Below are 7,111 nucleotides of genomic sequence, written 5' to 3'. Positions count from 1 at the left end.
TCAAGTCATTGCCGGGGCACCTGCCTGGCTCAGTTGGTAGAGCACGTGACTCTTGATCTGGAGGTCATGAGTTTGAGCCCCACGTTGGGTGTAGAGCCTACTTAAGACATTACATCATTCAGGTCATTGCCAAGTCAAGCTTTCTGGGAGCTATTCCATACAATTAAGAAAGTTTTGCATATCTTTGCCCTCATGAGCTATTTCTGTGTTTCAGTTTCACTGTCAGAGAACAATCTTAGTTTTTTTTTAGTTTCAAGTGCTTGAAAAACTGCTCACCTATATTCCCAAAGTACCAGAACAGTTACTAATAGTGTGCTAGCTAAAATAATCCTATTTTTATTATTCATTTATTAGTCAAATTAAAGAGTGATAGTTGAAAATAAGTTTGTTTAGGCCTGCTTTAAATTCTTCTGTTTCCATATCTTTAAAATAGTCTTTTCACCCCTAGTTATCTGATAGTGATGATTGAGTATTTTTTAAAGCACTTCAGCTCCCTAAGAAGAAAGTTCTTAAAGAACCATGAGCTCACTTCCCTATAAAATAAAGAGAAAAAATAAATTAGCTTCTCAGCTGCTATTTCTTCAAATATTGCTCTGTCTGTTCTCTCCTTTCCTTCTGAAATGTGTCACTTTCATTGTATCCTCCATGTCTAGTACCTTCTTTTGTCTTTTCTGTCTTTTGTCTCCACTTGCTTGGATCTGGATATTTTCTTCTGGCTTATCTTCCACTTTTTAATTCTCTCTTCAGCTCGGTCTAACCTGATATAAAACTCATTGCGCTCTCAATTTGTGATGTGTTTTTCAATTCTAGAATTTTTATTTTGTTCCAAACTATTCTCACCTTTTAAAAAAGTTTTCAGGGGGACCTGGGTGGCGCAGTCGTTAAGCGTCTGCCTTCGGCTCAGGGCATGATCCCAGCATTCTGGGATTAAGCCCCACATCAGGCTTTTCTGCTAGAAGCCTGCTACTTTCTCTCCCACTCGCCCTGCTTGTGTTCCCTCTCTCGCTGGCTGTCTCTCTCTGTCAAACAAATAAATAAAATCTTTTAAAAAATTAATTAATTAATTAAAAAGTTTTCAGTTTTCTGCTAAAAAATTTGAATCATACCTTTGATAACCTTGAACACCATAAGCATAATTACTTTAGAGATTGTGTTTGATAATTCTTTTATCTAGAGCCCTTGGGTGCCTCTTTCTATTGTCTGTTCTTTTTGTAAGTTCTAATTTATGTTGTCCTGTCTCCTTGTACTTCTGGTTATCTTTTATAGAGTGCCAAACAGTGTATTTCAGAAATTGCTCAGAAATAATTTGAGGCCTGTAGGATGTTTCCTTTCTCCAGACAGGATTTTCTATTTCGCCCAGCTACTTGGAAGTACCACCAACCTGGGATCCCCTTAACACAATTTCAGTGGTTGACACACTTGGGACCACTTGGGTGACTTGAAGCTGAGTGGTGGCCATGTGGGGGCTGAGTTACTTTTCCTTCCTCTTGACCTGTAGGACCATCGGGTTCCCAACTCAAGGCTTCAAGGATTTATGAAAACCCAAACTTGGCAGGCCTGAATTCCTACTCTTGACCTCCTGCCTCATAAGGCAGCGAAAGTGCTGCTCAGTGGCTTGGCCTCCTCTTCCTTAATCCACAGACACCCCCAGGATGGAGGCAACACCCGGTGCTGACCGTTCCTCTCCAGATTTCCATCCTCTCCTGGATCTTCATCCGTACTGTTTTACCACCTTGTTAGGGCTCCAATTCTTGTAAGCAGTTTTAAAAGACATTTTACCCAGTTGTTTTCACTGGGGGTGTTGGTGCAAACTATTGACTCAGTCCAAATAACCAGAAGAGGAACTCACTCAAATCCCTGATGAATAAACACGAGTTACCACATGCTCTCTTGTCATTAAGACATTCCTCTGAGTCTCGGTCCAACAGTGCTCCATACTTCAAATGTTTAAGTCTCAGTGTACAGGATCCACAGCCATTCACATCAATAAACTCAAAGGCCAACGTGCTAATTTATGACTCACGTTCCAACAGTGGTTCGTTTGTGTTCTTTGGGATCCGTTCAAGGTTACTCTTCATACCCTGCACATCTTCAAACAACAGGAAGTAGGGGTTTTTTTTTTCAAACAAGAAAAAACACACAGACAGATGGACTGGATCTGAGTAAGCAGTTAGGTCCGTTCGAGTGAGCTGTGGCCCAACGATTGAAAGGAGGGTTTGTACGCAAACACATCGGGGTTTGCCCTGCTGTGGGGTGTGGACTGTTGCAGGTCCCGGTGGTGACACAGTCAGCCTCCACCAGTGGTGGGGAAGCGTACGTATCGGACAATGGCAGATGATCTCATGTCCACGGCAAGCTTCTCCACCAGTTGCTTGTTTTCAAAACAAATAAACAAACACACAGATAAAAAAAAAAAACCCCAAAACCTGCTGAGACACACCTGCTCTGTTGCACCACCAGAGGGGTCACCTGCTCCCCGGAAATGGGGCTCCATGGCATCGGGGACTTTGTGCACTGAATTCGCGGTCATCCTGTCAGGGCTGGAGAAAAGGTCTGACACCTAATTTGCAGAATCGATGAACGGAGGCAGGCATTACCCCTTGTCTGTTGGTAGACAGTTCCTCCAGGTGGAGGCGCCATGGAGGTGGGGACACTTGGGGTGTGGGGGTTTGCAAGGACCCAGGTTTGGGAGGGATGGCCTGCCTGCTGCCATTTCTCCTGAGGAAGTGATTTAGGATAACATGCTGGTAAAGATGATTGGGCTCAGCAAACCCAGCAAAGGCCATGATGAAATCCGGCCATGGGGCCGAGTCAATGGCTTTTAGGCTTTGCTTCCTCAAGTCTGAGGGGCACGGCCCTTGCTTCCAGCCATTCCTGAAAGCCATTCCAACAGGAACCTCTGTCCTCAGCAGGTTTGCTCCCATGGATGCTGGGGTCTCTTCATGTCCCCAAGAGCAGAGCAGTAGGCATGTTCGGCTGTGGGAAGCCAGAGGACCACGTGTCTTCAAAAGAGGGCGTTGAGGGCTCAAGGGTGGGACTGCCTGGCCAGGCTGTGGGAAGCACAGAGGGGCTGGGTGTCCTTGGGGACTGGGCAGAGGACTGCAGCCAGAAGGGGGTTGGGCAGAGTGGCCCTCAGGACAGATTGCGGGAAAAGCAGGGGAGAAAACCTGGCCAGAGCTGGCCTCAGTTTCTCTATCTGTGCAGTGGGAGACCACACTCAGCCACAAAGAACTCAGGTTCCTGACAGCCCTTCTTCTGTCTCCCTGCTGAGCTGACAATGACCCAGTCCCCCACCTTCCCGAGTCCTCCCGCCCAGTGACTCATCCACGCTCAGACCAGACAAAGCACACTGGTCCACCCGGGAAGGACACAACAACGGGCCAGTGGGTGCAGACGCACTCTGCCTCCTCCATGAGTCAGGGGCAGGCTCGGGCGAGAGGGCATCAGGGACAGGACCAGGAACCCAGGTCGTGGCCGGCCTTACGGGACGGCCTCCTCCACACCCTGTCCGCAGGTGCCACAACCAGGCCTTCTGAAAAGTGATCATTGCGTTATTCTTCACACTGATTCCAGATGGAAACGAAACATCACATCCCGCTCTGAGAGAGGTCATCGGGGCTTCCTGATCTGGAGCGGTGGGAGCTTCCCCACACCGTGCAGGGTCGTGCTCCCCTCGGGATACGGGCGGGGACACAGCCACCAATAATGAATCACAGGGAGCATTGGTATGCCCCCAAACCAGAGTCACAAGGGACGGACTCTGCTTTAATTCCTGACCTCAGGCAGGACCCCACAGGGAGGGGTTTGCAATCACTAAGGCACAGTGCCCCAGAGTCTGTGATGGGGGCTGGGGCTGAGGGGACAGGAGGAGGGGGAGGAAGCCGCAGAAGAGGCCAAAGAGTGACAGGTCAAGAAGGCAGGGGTACGTCTGTCCCTGTCTCTGTCGCTGTCTCTCTGCAGGTCCATCAGATGGACTTCTCTGATGATCCATCAGAGAACCAGCACAAGGAGCTAAACCGCCCAAAGAGGGATGCTGGGCGGATTGCCCAAGGGCCAGTGAGTGGCTGGTGTGTACTTTCTGGGCAGGGGAGAGGGCTGCATGGTGCCTGCCGTGACCCACTCTGCCTGGCACCGTGGGGATGTGCCCGGCTCCCCTGGGCCACCGCAGAGCTCTGCCTCTGTTGCTTAGCTATTTACCTTGCTCGGAGGGCTCACAGGCTTGCAGATACCTGCAGTGTGCAGAGGTAAAAGGTGGAGCTGGGGAAAGGGGCAAAGATAGTAGGAGAGGGAGGGGTCAGGGCTGTGATTGGGCCCCAGGGGCCCACACCCCCAGATGGGCCGCCTGTCTGCCTGAGCGGAGACTGGGCTCCAGGGTCCACTATTATGACCAGTTCCTCGGCCAAACCCAGCATGTCCTCGTGGCCTGCACAGCCTCATTATCTGAGGTGTTTTCCCAGCCCTCCCTGGGGGCCTTCGATCGTGGGTGTGCTTGACCCCCAAGGAGCAAGCGATGTCTTGGTTTTGAACCCAGACCCTCACAGAGGATGGGGGGACAGGAGCTGGAGCCCAGGAGGATGGAAGCAGGGTGGTGAGGGCTGGAGATGGCATGGGGTGGGCACAGGTTGTGTGGGGCCTTGGGGGTGCCAGGGGCGGGAGGAGACTGCTCACGGCCTGTGCGGGCGCCGGGCTAACCTGGACCGTGGCGGCCCCCAGTCTCACTGGATGGAGGGAGCCTGGCCTATGGCTGGGACACGCTGCAAAGCTGCGGCAGGCCCCCCACAGCCCCCAGCCCACAGGGGACCAGGAGCTGAGCCCAGGTTAGACTGACGGAGATGGAGGAACTCTCACCCTCCTGCTTCCAGCGGTGCTCTGTGTCCCTGCCATGCACCCCGGGTCCTCCACGGTCCCCAGAGCCTGACTTGGGGCCTCGCTTCCATCAACGACAGTGGACGAAAGGCCCACTGTCCCCGGCTTCTCTCAGTGGTGATGTCCTCACAGGTGTGTAAGCAGGGGGGCACCCGTCTCCCCGGGGTTGGGGGGGCAGGACTCCAGGGGGAGCCTGGGGGAGGGCGGCCAGGCTGTGCCACCAGGGGCTGAGGCGCATGGTGCTTCCAGGGGCATCTGGCAGGAGAGCCCACAGAGGTGTATGGGGGGACACCCACCGGGGGGAAGCAGGTGATGGCAGTCCTGCTGGGACACCGGCCCCTCGTACATCCTATCTGGGGGACACGTGTGGGTGTGGACCGGGACTCGGGGGGGCTGACTACCCGACTCTCCACCCAAGGCCAAGGACAACCTTGTTTTCCTCGTGCGCTCGGGGCGGGGACGCTCCCGCGTGGCCGGTGAGGGCTCCCAGGGCGGAACCAGTGCATTACCAGGCCTCTGTCAACATTTGCCTGTTTTTCTTGCATGTTTGGTTTTTTTTTTTTTTTTTCCAAACAGTAAACACTCCTGGTTTCAGGTTTACTCTTGGGAGGAAGAAGTAGGTTGGGGAAGTTGGATGCAAAATAATGTTGTTCTGAGGGGCGTTCCGATTTCCCCACTGACTGCAGTCCGCAAGCTGAGGGCCCAGAGTGAAAATCCCACACAGCAGGCTGGAGCCGGTTGGACTGGGCCTGAGGGGGGCGCACACAGGGTGTGTGGGCGCCCTCAGACGCTCTGCCCTGTTGAGGGCCCCTACACCGTCCAGAGCCAGCCCCCTCCCTTGGCCTCCCGAGCATCATGCTTGTCCTGGCGCATGGAATTCTCCGGTCCACCTGAACAGAATTTTGTTCGGTTGAAATGCACCAGCATCCAGCGATCTCCGTTCTTTAAGGCTAAAATTCTGTTACCGTCGGACACCTGGGTGGCTCAGTCGTTAAGCGTCTGCCTTCGGCTCAGGGCGTTCTGGGATTGAGCCCCACATCAGGCCCCTCCACTGGGAGCCTGCTTCTTCCTCTCCCACTCCCTCTGCTTGTGTTCCCTCTCTCGCTGGCTGTCTCTATCTCTGTCAAATAAATAAATAAAATCTTTAAAAAAAAAAGAAAAATTCTGTTACTGTGCCCTGGAGAGTGGGGGGAAGTTAGTGGTAGGCCCCGTGATTTTCACAAGCCAGGAAGAAAACAGGGCCTGGTGGTGTGTGCCGGCTCCTCTCCACACTGAACCGAGTGCTTCATAAGCACAGACCACCACTGGGCAGGGATTCTGCTTTCCTCACTTACCCCCCACTCCCTGGTCGGACACCCTGGCGGCCAGCCCCACGTCCATCCCCCCACATCCGTCCCCCCATGTCTGCCCCTCCACATGCTAATGAACAGGGCAGAGAAGGCGCCCAGGGAAGAGTATTCAGGTCCTCAGGCTCTCTCGAAGCGAGGGGTGGCCGCAGGACACTTCTGGCAAATGAGACGTGAGCAGGAACCTGCTGGGGCATCTGGGGACCCTTTCCTTCCCTGAAACATGCGCCCCCTTCTCCCATTCTTTCTTCCCCCCTGGACCACAGAAGCAACGCCTGGGGCATCAGGAGCCGTCTTGCAGTCCCAAAGCAGTGATCTGGGGAAGGGGAGCCAACAGGAAGGATGGTCGAGCAGGGAGGTGGCAGGGGCAAGGGCCCCTGATGGCACCGGGGTCACCGCCCCAAAGCGGGGCCTGGGTTCATCAGGGTGCATGTTGTGTGCAGGTGAACGAGAGTTCCTACAGGAGGCTTTCTACTGGGATCAGGATAGACCAGGGTTGAAGTTAGGAGGATGTGTTGGCCATCCCTGTATTGTTTCTCACAAGGACACAGAAGGGGACCCCCAGGAGGAGAGTTGACCCCTGAAGTGCTGCTCCCCAGAGCCCCCTACATGGCTGGGCGCATGTCTGGGCTGTGGGCTCGGTGGGGTCCCCCAATGAGATGCATAACATAGAGGCAGGATCTCCGCTTCTCCCGGCCTCAGGTTCTGATTGTTGAGTTGATGTTCTTTGTTCTTGCTACAAATTAGGGTTTCTTCTGCATGTAACCTTCTCCCACCCCAGCTCAGGGGGGCAAAGTGGCCAGTAGGTGGGGGTGGAGAGGGAGAGAGAGATTTCACTGGAAAACCTTTCCTGACTCTGATAAACGACCATGAACTGGTTGGGGCAGCAGCAGGGAAGC

Source organism: Ailuropoda melanoleuca, chromosome 1 (assembly GCF_002007445.2).
Source record: "Ailuropoda melanoleuca isolate Jingjing chromosome 1, ASM200744v2, whole genome shotgun sequence".
NCBI lineage: Eukaryota > Metazoa > Chordata > Mammalia > Carnivora > Ursidae > Ailuropoda > Ailuropoda melanoleuca.
This window is presented reverse-complemented; position numbering follows the sequence as displayed.